Source organism: Schistocerca gregaria, unplaced genomic scaffold (genome assembly GCF_023897955.1).
Source record: "Schistocerca gregaria isolate iqSchGreg1 unplaced genomic scaffold, iqSchGreg1.2 ptg000079l, whole genome shotgun sequence".
Taxonomy (NCBI): domain Eukaryota; kingdom Metazoa; phylum Arthropoda; class Insecta; order Orthoptera; family Acrididae; genus Schistocerca; species Schistocerca gregaria.
In genome coordinates, this window is record NW_026061711.1 from 44,431 (window position 1) to 60,354 (window position 15,924).

The window sequence follows — 15,924 nt, forward strand, 5'->3', positions numbered from 1 at the left end:
ACGGACGGATTTCTCAGGTTTTTACTACATATGAACACTTTCCACATTCTCCAATGCAACTCGGCTGCTAGTCCTCCTTTCATGCAGAATCTTAAGGACATAGCTCATGTCCAAAGCACCAAAGCCAGCTAAAAAGTCAATAATCGATACCTAAATTGACTACATCTTACTAGCTATTACATCAACTTAGAAGCTTGATCTGTGTTCCACTATGGTGATTTTAGTGTCTCCGCAAACCGCAGCACGCGACATAGCTTTGCAGACGATAAGTACAACCGTTTCAGAGAGAAGAGAGGCCAATGTGACGATCTGGCTTTAAGTCGATTCGATAACAAATGACGAAAATGGACGGATTTCTCAGGTTTTTACTACATATGAACACTTGTCACATAGTCCCGTGCAACGCGGCTGCTAGTCCTCCTTTCATGCAGAATCTTAAGGTCCTAGCTCATGTCCAAGGCGCCAAAGCCGGCTAAAAAGTCAATATTCGATACCTAAAACTTGAATTGTACTACTCCTTACTGGCTATTACATCAACTTAGTAGCTTCATCTGTGTTCTACTATGGTGCTTTTAGTGTCTCCGCATACCGCAGCACGCGACATAGCTTTGCAGACCATAAGTACAACCGTTTCAGAGAGAAGAGCGGCCAATGTGACGCACTGCTTTAAGTCGAGTCGATAATAAATTACGAAAACGGACGGATTTCTCAGGTTTTTACTACATATGAACACTTTTCGCATCCTCCCGTGCAACTCGGCTGCTAGTCCTCCTTTCATGCAGAATCTTAAGGTCCTAGCTCATGTCCAAGGCGCCAAAGCCAGCTAAAAAGTCAATATTCGATACCTAAAACTTGAATTGTACTACTCCTTACTGGCTATTACATCAACTTAGAAGCTTCATCTGTGTTCTAATATGGTGCTTTTAGTGTCTCCGCATACCGCAGCACGCGACATAGCTTTGCAGACGATAAGTACAACCGTTTCAGAGAGAAGAGGGGCCAATGTGACGAACTGGCCTCAAGTCGAATAGATAACAAATGACGAAAATGGACGGATTTCTCAGGTTTTTACTACATATGAACACTTTTCACATACTCCCGTGCAACGCGGCTGATAGTCCTCCTTTCATGCAGAATCTTAAGTTCCTAGCCCATGTCCAAGGCACCAAAGCCAGCTAAAAAGTCAATATTCGATACCTAGAACTTGAATTGTACTACTCCTTACTGGCTATTACATCAACTTAGAAGCTTCATCTGTGTTCTACTATGGTGCTTTTAGTGTCTCCGCATACCGCAGCACGCGACATAGCTTTGCAGACGATAAGTACAACCGTTTCAAAGAGAAGAGGGGCCAATGTGACCAACTGGCTTTAAGTCGATTCGATAACAAATGACGAAAACGGACGGATTTCTCAGGTTTTTACTACATATGAACACTTTTTACATCCTCCCGTGCAACGCGGCTGCTAGTCCTCCTTTCATGCAGAATCATATGGTCCTAGCTCATGTCCAAGGCACAAAAGCCAGCTAAAAAGTCATTAATCGATACCTAAAACTTAAATTGTACTATTTCTCACTGGCTATCACATCAACTTAGAAGCTTCATCTGCGTTCTACTATCGTGCTGTCAGTGTCACCGCATACTGCAGCACGCGACATAGCTTTGCAGACGATAAGTACAACCGTTTCAGAGAGAAGAGCGGCCAATGTGACGCACTGCTTTAAGTCGATTCGATAATATATTCCGAAAACGGACGGATTTCTCAGGTTTTTACTACATATGAACACTTTTCGCATCCTCCAATGCAACTCGGCTGCTAGTCCTCCTTTCATGCAGAATCTTAAGGACATAGCTCATGTCCAAGGCACCAAAGCCAGCTAAAAAGTCAATTTTCGATACCTAAAACTTGAATTGTACTACTCCTTACTGGCTATTACATCAACTTAGAAGCTTCATCTGTGTTCTACTATGGTGCTTTTAGTGACTCCGCATACCGCAGCACGCGACATAGCTTTGCAGACGATAAGTACAACCGTTTCAGAGAGAAGAGCGGGCAATATGACGATCTGGCTTCAAGTTGATTCGATAACAACTGACGAAAACGGACGGATTTCTCATTTTTTTACTACAGATGAACACTATTCACATTCTCCCATGCATCTCGGCAGCTAGTCCTCCTTTCATGCAGAATCTTAAGGACATAGCTCATGTCCAAGGCACCAAAGCCAGCTAAAAAGTCAATAATCGATACCTAAAACTTGAATTGTACTACTTCTTACTGGCTATTACATCAACTTTGAAGCTTCATCTGAGTTCTACTATGGTGCTTTTAGTGTCTCCGCATACCGCAGCACGCGGCATAGCTTTGCAGACGATAAGTACAACGGTTTCAGAGAGAAAAGCGGGCAATGTGACGATCTGGCTTCAAGTCGATTCGATAACAAATGACGAAAACGGACGGATTTCTCAGGTTTTTACTACATATGAACACTTTTTACATCCTCCCGTGCAACGCGGCTGCTAGTCCTCCTTTCATGCAGAATCTTTAGGTCCTAGCTCATGTCCAAGGCACCAAAGCCAGCTAAAAAGACAATAATCGATACCTAAAACTTGAATTGTACTACGTCTCACTGGCTATCACATCAACTTAGAAGCTTCATCTGTGTTCTACTATGGTGCTTTTAGTGTCTCCGCATACTGCAGCACGCGACATAGCTTTGCAGACGATAAGTACAACCGTTTCAGAGAGAAGAGGGGCCCATGTGACAATCTGGCTTTAAGTCGATTCGATAACAAATGACGAAAACGGACGGATTTCTCAGGTTTTTACTACATATGAACACCTTTCACATTCTCCCATGTAACTCGGCTGCTAGTCCTCCTTTCATGCAGAATCATAAGGTCCTAGCTCATGTCCAAGGCACAAAAGCCAGCTAAAAAGTCAATAATCGATACCTAAAACTTTAATTGTACTACTTCTCACTGGCTATCACATCAACTTAGAAGCTTCATCGGCGTTCTACAATGGTGCTTTCAGTGTCTCCGCATACTGCAGCACGCGACATAGCTTTGCAGACGATAAGTACAACCGTTTCAGAGAGAAGAGCGGCCAATGTGACGCACTGCTTTAAGTCGATTCGATAATATATTCCGAAAACGGACGGATTTCTCAGGTTTTTACTACATATGAACACTTTTCGCATCCTCCCGTGCCACTCGGCTGCTAGTAATCCTTTCATGCACAATCATAAGGTCCTACCTAATGGCCAAGGCACCAAAGCCAGCTAAAAAGTCAATTTTCGATACCTAAAACTTGAATTGTACTACTCCTTACTGGCTATTACATCAACTTAGAAGCTTCATCTGTGTTCTACTATGGTGCTTTTAGTGACTCCGCATACCGCAGCACGCGACATAGCTTTGCAGACGATAAGTACAACCGTTTCGGAGAGAAGAGCGGGCAATATGACGATCTGGCTTCAAGTTGATTCGATAACAACTGACGAAAACGGACGGATTTCTCATTTTTTTACTACAGATGAACACTATTCACATTCTCCCATGCATCTCGGCTGCTAGTCCTCCTTTCATGCAGAATCTTAAGGACATAGCTCGTGTCCAAGGCACCAAAGCCAGCTAAAAAGTCAATAATCGATACCTAAAACTTGAATTGTACTACTTCTTACTGGCTATTACATCAACTTTGAAGCTTCATCTGAGTTCTACTATGGTGCTTTTAGTGTCTCCGCATACCGCAGCACGCGGCATAGCTTTGCAGACGATAAGTACAACGGTTTCAGAGAGAAAAGCGGGCAATGTGACGATCTGGCTTCGATTCGATAACAAATGACTAAAACGGACGGATTTCTCAGGTTTTTACTACATATGAACACTTTCCACATTCTCCAATGCAACTCGGCTGCTAGTCCTCCTTTCATGCAGAATCTTAAGGACATAGCTCATGTCCAAAGCACCAAAGCCAGCTAAAAAGTCAATAATCGATACCTAAATTGACTACATCTTACTAGCTATTACATCAACTTAGAAGCTTGATCTGTGTTCCACTATGGTGATTTTAGTGTCTCCGCAAACCGCAGCACGCGACATAGCTTTGCAGACGATAAGTACAACCGTTTCAGAGAGAAGAGAGGCCAATGTGACGATCTGGCTTTAAGTCGATTCGATAACAAATGACGAAAATGGACGGATTTCTCAGGTTTTTACTACATATGAACACTTGTCACATAGTCCCGTGCAACGCGGCTGCTAGTCCTCCTTTCATGCAGAATCTTAAGGTCCTAGCTCATGTCCAAGGCGCCAAAGCCGGCTAAAAAGTCAATATTCGATACCTAAAACTTGAATTGTACTACTCCTTACTGGCTATTACATCAACTTAGTAGCTTCATCTGTGTTCTACTATGGTGCTTTTAGTGTCTCCGCATACCGCAGCACGCGACATAGCTTTGCAGACCATAAGTACAACCGTTTCAGAGAGAAGAGCGGCCAATGTGACGCACTGCTTTAAGTCGAGTCGATAATAAATTACGAAAACGGACGGATTTCTCAGGTTTTTACTACATATGAACACTTTTCGCATCCTCCCGTGCAACTCGGCTGCTAGTCCTCCTTTCATGCAGAATCTTAAGGTCCTAGCTCATGTCCAAGGCGCCAAAGCCAGCTAAAAAGTCAATATTCGATACCTAAAACTTGAATTGTACTACTCCTTACTGGCTATTAAATCAACTTAGAAGCTTCATCTGTGTTCTAATATGGTGCTTTTAGTGTCTCCGCATACCGCAGCACGCGACATAGCTTTGCAGACGATAAGTACAACCGTTTCAGAGAGAAGAGGGGCCAATGTGACGAACTGGCCTCAAGTCGAATAGATAACAAATGACGAAAATGGACGGATTTCTCAGGTTTTTACTACATATGAACACTTTTCACATACTCCCGTGCAACGCGGCTGATAGTCCTCCTTTCATGCAGAATCTTAAGTTCCTAGCCCATGTCCAAGGCACCAAAGCCAGCTAAAAAGTCAATATTCGATACCTAGAACTTGAATTGTACTACTCCTTACTGGCTATTACATCAACTTAGAAGCTTCATCTGTGTTCTACTATGGTGCTTTTAGTGTCTCCGCATACCGCAGCACGCGACATAGCTTTGCAGACGATAAGTACAACCGTTTCAAAGAGAAGAGGGGCCAATGTGACCAACTGGCTTTAAGTCGATTCGATAACAAATGACCAAAACGGACGGATTTCTCAGGTTTTTACTACATATGAACACTTTTTACATCCTCCCGTGCAACGCGGCTGCTAGTCCTCCTTTCATGCAGAATCATATGGTCCTAGCTCATGTCCAAGGCACAAAAGCCAGCTAAAAAGTCATTAATCGATACCTAAAACTTAAATTGTACTATTTCTCACTGGCTATCACATCAACTTAGAAGCTTCATCTGCGTTCTACTATTGTGCTTTTAGTGTCTCCGCATACTGCAGCACGCGACATAGCTTTGCAGACGATAAGTACAACCGTTTCAGAGAGAAAAGCGGGCAATTTGACGATCTGGCTTCAAGTTATTCGATAACAAATGACTAAAACGGACGGATTTCTCAGGTTTTTACTACATATGAACACTTTCCACATTCTCCAATGCAACTCGGCTGCTAGTCCTCCTTTCATGCAGAATCTTAAGGACATAGCTCATGTCCAAGGCACCAAAGCCAGCTAAAAAGTCAATAATCGATACCTAAATTGACTACATCTTACTAGCTATTACATCAACTTTGAAGCTTCATCTGTGTTCTACTATGGTGCTTTTAGTGTCTCCGCATACCGCAGCACGCGACATAGCTTTGCAGACGATAAGTACAACCGTTTCAGAGAGAAGAGCGGCCAATGTGACGCACTGCTTTAAGTCGATTCCATAATATATTACGAAAACGGACGGATTTCTCAGGTTTTTACTACATATGAACACTTTTCGCATCCTCCCGTGCCACTCGGCTGCTAGTAATCCTTTCATGCACAATCATAAGGTCCTACCTAATGGCCAAGGCACCAAAGCCAGCTAAAAAGTCAATTTTCGATACCTAAAACTTGAATTGTACTACTCCTTACTGGCTATTACATCAACTTAGAAGCTTCATCTGTGTTCTACTATGGTGCTTTTAGTGACTCCGCATACCGCAGCACGCGACATAGCTTTGCAGACGATAAGTACAACCGTTTCGGAGAGAAGAGCGGGCAATATGACGATCTGGCTTCAAGTTGATTCGATAACAACTGACGAAAACGGACGGATTTCTCAGGTTTTTACTACATATGAACACTTTTCGCATCCTCACGTGCCACTCGGCTGCTAGTAATCCTTTCATGCACAATCATAAGGTCCTACCTAATGGCCAAGGCACCAAAGCCAGCTAAAAAGTCAATTTTCGATACCTAAAACTTGAATTGTACTACTCCTTACTGGCTATTACATCAACTTAGAAGCTTCATCTGTGTTCTACTATGGTGCTTTTAGTGACTCCGCATACCGCAGCACGCGGCATAGCTTTGCAGACGATAAGTACAACGGTTTCAGAGAGAAAAGCGGGCAATGTGACGATCTGGCTTCGATTCGATAACAAATGACTAAAACGGACGGATTTCTCAGGTTTTTACTACATATGAACACTTTCCACATTCTCCAATGCAACTCGGCTGCTAGTCCTCCTTTCATGCAGAATCTTAAGGACATAGCTCATGTCCAAAGCACCAAAGCCAGCTAAAAAGTCAATAATCGATACCTAAATTGACTACATCTTACTAGCTATTACATCAACTTAGAAGCTTGATCTGTGTTCCACTATGGTGATTTTAGTGTCTCCGCAAACCGCAGCACGCGACATAGCTTTGCAGACGATAAGTACAACCGTTTCAGAGAGAAGAGAGGCCAATGTGACGATCTGGCTTTAAGTCGATTCGATAACAAATGACGAAAATGGACGGATTTCTCAGGTTTTTACTACATATGAACACTTGTCACATAGTCCCGTGCAACGCGGCTGCTAGTCCTCCTTTCATGCAGAATCTTAAGGTCCTAGCTCATGTCCAAGGCGCCAAAGCCGGCTAAAAAGTCAATATTCGATACCTAAAACTTGAATTGTACTACTCCTTACTGGCTATTACATCAACTTAGTAGCTTCATCTGTGTTCTACTATGGTGCTTTTAGTGTCTCCGCATACCGCAGCACGCGACGTAGCTTTGCAGACCATAAGTACAACCGTTTCAGAGAGAAGAGCGGCCAATGTGACGCACTGCTTTAAGTCGAGTCGATAATAAATTACGAAAACGGACGGATTTCTCAGGTTTTTACTACATATGAACACTTTTCGCATCCTCCCGTGCAACTCGGCTGCTAGTCCTCCTTTCATGCAGAATCTTAAGGTCCTAGCTCATGTCCAAGGCGCCAAAGCCAGCTAAAAAGTCAATATTCGATACCTAAAACTTGAATTGTACTACTCCTTACTGGCTATTAAATCAACTTAGAAGCTTCATCTGTGTTCTAATATGGTGCTTTTAGTGTCTCCGCATACCGCAGCACGCGACATAGCTTTGCAGACGATAAGTACAACCGCTTCAGAGAGAAGAGGGGCCAATGTGACGAACTGGCCTCAAGTCGAATAGATAACAAATGACGAAAATGGACGGATTTCTCAGGTTTTTACTACATATGAACACTTTTCACATACTCCCGTGCAACGCGGCTGATAGTCCTCCTTTCATGCAGAATCTTAAGTTCCTAGCCCATGTCCAAGGCACCAAAGCCAGCTAAAAAGTCAATATTCGATACCTAGAACTTGAATTGTACTACTCCTTACTGGCTATTACATCAACTTAGAAGCTTCATCTGTGTTCTACTATGGTGCTTTTAGTGTCTCCGCATACCGCAGCACGCGACATAGCTTTGCAGACGATAAGTACAACCGTTTCAAAGAGAAGAGGGGCCAATGTGACCAACTGGCTTTAAGTCGATTCGATAACAAATGACGAAAACGGACGGATTTCTCAGGTTTTTACTACATATGAACACTTTTTACATCCTCCCGTGCAACGCGGCTGCTAGTCCTCCTTTCATGCAGAATCATATGGTCCTAGCTCATGTCCAAGGCACAAAAGCCAGCTAAAAAGTCATTAATCGATACCTAAAACTTAAATTGTACTATTTCTCACTGGCTATCACATCAACTTAGAAGCTTCATCTGCGTTCTACTATTGTGCTTTTAGTGTCTCCGCATACTGCAGCACGCGACATAGCTTTGCAGACGATAAGTACAACCGTTTCAGAGAGAAAAGCGGGCAATTTGACGATCTGGCTTCAAGTTATTCGATAACAAATGACTAAAACGGACGGATTTCTCAGGTTTTTACTACATATGAACACTTTCCACATTCTCCAATGCAACTCGGCTGCTAGTCCTCCTTTCATGCAGAATCTTAAGGACATAGCTCATGTCCAAGGCACCAAAGCCAGCTAAAAAGTCAATAATCGATACCTAAATTGACTACATCTTACTAGCTATTACATCAACTTTGAAGCTTCATCTGTGTTCTACTATGGTGCTTTTAGTGTCTCCGCATACCGCAGCACGCGACATAGCTTTGCAGACGATAAGTACAACCGTTTCAGAGAGAAGAGCGGCCAATGTGACGCACTGCTTTAAGTCGATTCCATAATATATTACGAAAACGGACGGATTTCTCAGGTTTTTACTACATATGAACACTTTTCGCATCCTCCCGTGCAACTCGGCTGCTAGTCCTCCTTTCATGCAGAATCTTAAGGTCCTAGCTCATGTCCAAGGCACCAAAGCCAGCTAAAAAGTCAATATTCGATACCTAAAACTTGAATTGTACTACTCCTTATTGGCTATTACATCAACTTAGAAGCTTCATCTGTGTTCTACTATGGTGCTTTTAGTGTCTCCGCATACCGCAGCACGCGACATAGCTTTGCAGACGATAAGTACAACCGTTTCAGAGAGAAGAGGGGCCAATGTGACAAACTGGCTTTAAGTCGATTCGATAACAAATGACGAAAATGGACGGATTTCTCAGGTTTTTAATACATATGAACACTTTTCACATACTCCCGCGCAACGCGGCTGCTAGTCCTCCTTTCATGCAGAATCTTAAGGTCCTAGCTCATGTCCAAGGCACCTAAGCCAGCTAAAAAATCAATAATCGATACCTAAAACTTGAATTTTAGTATTTCTCACTGGCTATCACATCAACTTAGAACCTTCATCTGTGTTCTACTATGGTGCTTTTAGTGTCTCCGCATACCGCAGCACGCGACATAGCTTTGCGTCGATAAGTACAACCGTTTCAGAGAGAAGAGGGGCCCATTTAACGATCTGGCTTTAAGTCGATTCGATAACAAATGACGAAACCGGACGGATTTCTCAGGTTTTTACTACATATGAACACTTTTTACATACTCCCGTGCAACGCGGCTGCTAGTCCTCCTTTCATGCACAATCTTAAGGTCCTAGCTCATGTCCAAGGCGCCAAAGCCGGCTAAAAAGTCAATATTCGATACCTAAAACTTGAATTGTACTACTCCTTACTGGCTATTACATCAACTTAGTAGCTTCATCTGTGTTCTACTATGGTGCTTTTAGTGTCTCCGCATACCGCAGCACGCGACATAGCTTTGCAGACCATAAGTACAACCGTTTCAGAGAGAAGAGCGGCCAATGTGACGCACTGCTTTAAGTCGAGTCGATAATAAATTACGAAAACGGACGGATTTCTCAGGTTTTTACTACATATGAACACTTTTCGCATCCTCCCGTGCAACTCGGCTGCTAGTCCTCCTTTCATGCAGAATCTTAAGGTCCTAGCTCATGTCCAAGGCGCCAAAGCCAGCTAAAAAGTCAATATTCGATACCTAAAACTTGAATTGTACTACTCCTTACTGGCTATTAAATCAACTTAGAAGCTTCATCTGTGTTCTAATATGGTGCTTTTAGTGTCTCCGCATACCGCAGCACGCGACATAGCTTTGCAGACGATAAGTACAACCGTTTCAGAGAGAAGAGGGGCCAATGTGACGAACTGGCCTCAAGTCGAATAGATAACAAATGACGAAAATGGACGGATTTCTCAGGTTTTTACTACATATGAACACTTTTCACATACTCCCGTGCAACGCGGCTGATAGTCCTCCTTTCATGCAGAATCTTAAGTTCCTAGCCCATGTCCAAGGCACCAAAGCCAGCTAAAAAGTCAATATTCGATACCTAGAACTTGAATTGTACTACTCCTTACTGGCTATTACATCAACTTAGAAGCTTCATCTGTGTTCTACTATGGTGCTTTTAGTGTCTCCGCATACCGCAGCACGCGACATAGCTTTGCAGACGATAAGTACAACCGTTTCAAAGAGAAGAGGGGCCAATGTGACCAACTGGCTTTAAGTCGATTCGATAACAAATGACGAAAACGGACGGATTTCTCAGGTTTTTACTACATATGAACACTTTTTACATCCTCCCGTGCAACGCGGCTGCTAGTCCTCCTTTCATGCAGAATCATATGGTCCTAGCTCATGTCCAAGGCACAAAAGCCAGCTAAAAAGTCATTAATCGATACCTAAAACTTAAATTGTACTATTTCTCACTGGCTATCACATCAACTTAGAAGCTTCATCTGCGTTCTACTATTGTGCTTTTAGTGTCTCCGCATACTGCAGCACGCGACATAGCTTTGCAGACGATAAGTACAACCGTTTCAGAGAGAAAAGCGGGCAATTTGACGATCTGGCTTCAAGTTATTCGATAACAAATGACTAAAACGGACGGATTTCTCAGGTTTTTACTACATATGAACACTTTCCACATTCTCCAATGCAACTCGGCTGCTAGTCCTCCTTTCATGCAGAATCTTAAGGACATAGCTCATGTCCAAGGCACCAAAGCCAGCTAAAAAGTCAATAATCGATACCTAAATTGACTACATCTTACTAGCTATTACATCAACTTTGAAGCTTCATCTGTGTTCTACTATGGTGCTTTTAGTGTCTCCGCATACCGCAGCACGCGACATAGCTTTGCAGACGATAAGTACAACCGTTTCAGAGAGAAGAGCGGCCAATGTGACGCACTGCTTTAAGTCGATTCCATAATATATTACGAAAACGGACGGATTTCTCAGGTTTTTACTACATATGAACACTTTTCGCATCCTCCCGTGCAACTCGGCTGCTAGTCCTCCTTTCATGCAGAATCTTAAGGTCCTAGCTCATGTCCAAGGCACCAAAGCCAGCTAAAAAGTCAATAATCGATACCTAAAACTTGAATTGTACTACTTCTGACTGGCTATTACATCAACTTAGAAACTTCATCTGTGTTCTACTATGGTGCTTTTAGTGTCTCCGCATACCACAGCATGCGACATAGCTTTGCAGACGATAAGTACAACCGTTTCAGAGAGAAGAGCGGCCAATGTGACGATCTGGCTTTAAGTCGATTCGATAACAAATGACGAAAACGGATGGATTTCTTAGGTTTTTACGACATATGAACACTCTTTACATACTCCCGTGCAACGCGGCTGCTAGTCCTCCTTTCATGCACAATCTTAAGGTCCTACCTCAAGTCCAAGGCACCAAAGCCAGCAAAAAAGTCAATAATCGATACCTAAATCTTGAATTGCACTACTTCTCACTGGCTATCACGTCTACTTAGAAGCTTCATCTGTGTTCTACTATGGTGCTTTTAGTATCTCCGCATACTGCAGCACGCGACATAGCTTTGCAGACGATAAGTACAACCGTTTCAGAGAGAAGAGGGGCAAATGTGACGATCTGGCTTTAAGTCGATTCAATAACAAATGACGAAAACGGACGGATTTCTCAGGTTTTTACTACATATGAACACTTTTCGCATCCTCCCGTGCAACTCGGCTGCTAGTCCTCCTTTCATGCAGAATCGTAAGGTCCTAGCTCATGTCCAAGGCACCAAAGCCAGCTAAAAAGTCAATAATCGATACCTAAATCTTGAATTGTACTACTTCTTACTTGCTATTACAACAACTTAGAAGCTTCATCTGTGTTCTACTATGGTGCTTTTAGTGTCTACGCATACCGCAGCACGCGACATAGCTTTGCAGACGATAAGTACAACCGTTTCAGAGAGAAGCGCGGCCAATGTGACGATCTGGCTTTAAGTCGATTCCGTAACAAATTACGAAAACGGACGGATTTCTCAGGTTTTTACTACATATGAACACTTTTCACATTCTCCCTTGCAACTCGGCAGCTAGTCCTCCTTTCATGCAGAATCGTAAGGTCCTAGCTCATGTCCAAGTCACCAAAGCCAGCTAAAAAGTCAATAATCGATACCTAAACCTTGAATTGTACTACTTCTTACTGGCTATTACATCAACTTAGAAGCTTCATCTGTGTTCTACTATGGTGCTTTTAGTGTCTCCGCATACCGAACCATGCGACATAGCTTTGCAGACGATAAATGTAACCGTTTCAGACAGAAGGGCGGCCAATGTGACGATCTGGCTTTAAGTCGATTCGATAACAAATGACGAAAAGTAACGGATTTCTCACGTTTTTACTACATATGAACACTTTTCACATTCTCCCGTGCAACTCGGCTGCTAGTCGTCCTTTCATGCAGAATCTTAAGGTCTTACCTCATGTCCAAGGCACCAAAGCCAGCTAAAATGTCAATAACCGATAACTAAAACTTGAATTGTACTACTTCTTACTGGCTATTACATCAACTAGGAAGCTTCATCTGTGTTCTACTATGGTGCTTTTAGTGTCTCCGTATACCGCAGCACGCGACATAGCTTTGCAGACGATAAGTACAACCGCTTCAGAGAGAAGATCGGCCAATGTGACGATCTGGCTTTAAGTCGATTCGATAACAAATGACGAAAATGGACGGGTTCCTCAGGTTTTTACTACGTGTGAACACTTTTCACATTCTCCCGTGCAACTCGGCTTCTAGTCCTCCTTTCATGCAGAATCTTAAGGTTCTAGCTCATGTCCAAAGCACCAAAGCCAGCTAAAAAGTCAATAATCGATACTTAAAACTTGAATTGTACTACTTCTTACTGGCTATTACATCAACGTAGATGCTTCATCTGTGATCCACTATGGTGCTTTTAGTGTCTCCGCATACCGCAGCATGCGACATTGCTTTGCAGACGATAAATGTAACCGTTTCAGACAGAAGAGCGGGCAATGTGACGATCTGGCTTTAAGTCGATTCGATAACAAATGACGAAAACGGACGGATTTCTCAGGTTTTTACTACGTATGAACACTTTTCACATTCTCCCGCGCATCGCGGCTACTAGTCCTCCTTTCATGCAAAATCTTATGTACCTAACTCATGTCCAAGGCACCAAAGAAGGGTAAAAAGTCAATAATCGATACCTAAAACTTGAATTGTACTACTTCTTACTGGCTATTACATCAACGTAGATGCTTCATCTGTGATCCACTATGGTGCTTTTAGTGTCTCCGCATACCGCAGCACGCGACATAGCTTTGCAGACGATAAGTACAACCGTTTCAGAGAGAAGAGCGGCCAATGTGACGATCTTGCTTCAAGTCGATTCGATAACAAATGACGAAAACGGACGGATTTCTCAGGTTTTTACTACATATGAACACTTTTCACGTTGTCCCATACAACTCGGCTGCTAGTCCTCCTTTCATGCAGAATCTTAAGGTCCTAGCTCATGTCCAAGGCACCAAAGCCAGCAAAAAAGTCAATAATCGATACGTAAATCTTGAATTGTACTACTTCTTACTGGCTATTACATCAACTTAGAAGCTTCATCTGTGTTCTACTATGGTGCTTTTAGTGTCTCTGCATACCGCAGCACGCGACATAGCTTTGCAGACGATAAGTACAACCGTTTCAGAGAGAAGCGCGATCAATGTGACGATCTGGCTTTAAGTCGATTCCATAACAAATTAGGAAAACGGACGGATTTCTCAGGTTTTTACTACATATGAACACTTTTCACATTCTCCCATGCAACGCGGCTGCTAGTCCTCCTTTCATGCAAAATCTTAAGGTCCTAGCTCATGTCCAAGGCACCAAAGATAGCTAAAAAGTCAATAATCGATAACTAAAACTTGAATTGTACTACTTCTTACTGGCTATTACATCAACTTAGAAGCTTCATCTGTGTGTCCACTATGGTGCCTTTTGTGTTTCCGCATACCGCAGCACGCGACATAGCTTTGCAAACGATAAGTACAACCGTTTCAGAGAGAAGAGCGGCCAATGTGACGATCTGTCTTTATGTCGATTCGATAACAAATGACGAAAACGGACGAATTTCTCAGGTATTTACTACATATGAACACTTTTCACATTCTCCCATGCAACTCGGCTGCTTGTCCTCCTTTCATGCAGAATCTTAAGGTCCTAGCTCATGTCCAAATCACCAAGGCCAGCTACAAAGTCAATAATCGATACCTAAATTTGAATTGTACTACTTCTTACTGGCTATTACATCATCTTAGAAGCTTCATCTGTGTTCTACTATGGTGCTTTTAGTGTCTCCAAATACCGCAGCACGCGACATAGCTTTGCAGACGATAAATGTAACCGTTTCAGAGAGAGGAGCGGCCAATGTGACGATCTGGCTTTAAGTCGATTCGATAATAAATTACGGAAACGGACGGATTTCTCAGGTTTCTACTACGTATAAACACTTTTCACATTCTCCCGTGCAACGCGGCTGCTAGTCCTCCTTAAATGCAGAATCTTAAGGTCCTAGCTCATGTCCAAGGCACCAAAGCCAGCAAATAAGTCAATAATCCATACCTAAAACTTGAATTGTACTACTTCTTACTGGCTATTACATCAACTTAGATGCTTCATCTGTGATCCACTATGGTGCTTTTAGTGTCTCCGCATACCGCACCATGCGACATAGCTTTGCAGACGATAAATGTAACCGTTTCAGACAGAAGGGCGGCCAATGTGACGATCTGGCTTTAAGTCGATTCGATAACAAAAGACGAAAAGTAACTGATTTCTCACGTTTTTACTACATATGAACACTTTTCACATTCTCCCGTGCAACTCGGATGCTAGTCCTCCTTTCATGCAGAATCTTAAGGTTCTACCTCATGTCCAAGGCACCAAAGCCAGCTAAAAAGTCAATAATCGTTAACTAAAACTTGAATTGTACTACTTCTTACTGGCTATTACATCAATTAGGAAGCTTCATCTGTGTTCTACTATGGTGCTTTTAGTGTCTCCGTATACAGCAGCACGCGACATAGCTTTGCAGACGATAAGTACAACCGTTTCAGAGAGAAGATCGGCCAATGTGACGATCTGGCTTTAAGTCGATTCGATAACAAATGACGAAAACGGACGGATTTCTCAGGTTTTTACTACGTATGAACACTTTTCACATTCTCCCGCGCATCGCGGCTACTAGTCCTCCTTTCATGCAAAATCTTAAGTACCTAGCTCACGTCCAAGGCACCAAAGAAGGGTAAAATGTCAATAATCGATACCTAAAACTTGAATTGTACTACTTCTTACTGGCTATTACATCAACGTAGATGCTTCATCTGTGATCCACTATGGTGCTTTTAGTGTCTCCGCATACCGCAGAATGCGACATAGCTTTGCAGACGATAAATGTAACCGTTTCAGACAGATGAGCGGCCAATGTGACGATCTGACTTTAAGTCGATTCGATAACAAATGACGAAAACGGACGTATTTCTCAGGTTTTTACTACAAATGAACACTTTTCACAGTCTCCATCGCATCGCGGCTGCTAGTCCTCTTTTCATGCAAAATCTTAAGTTCCTAGCTCATGTCCAAAGCACCAAAGAAGGGTAAAAGTCAATAATCGAAACCTAAAA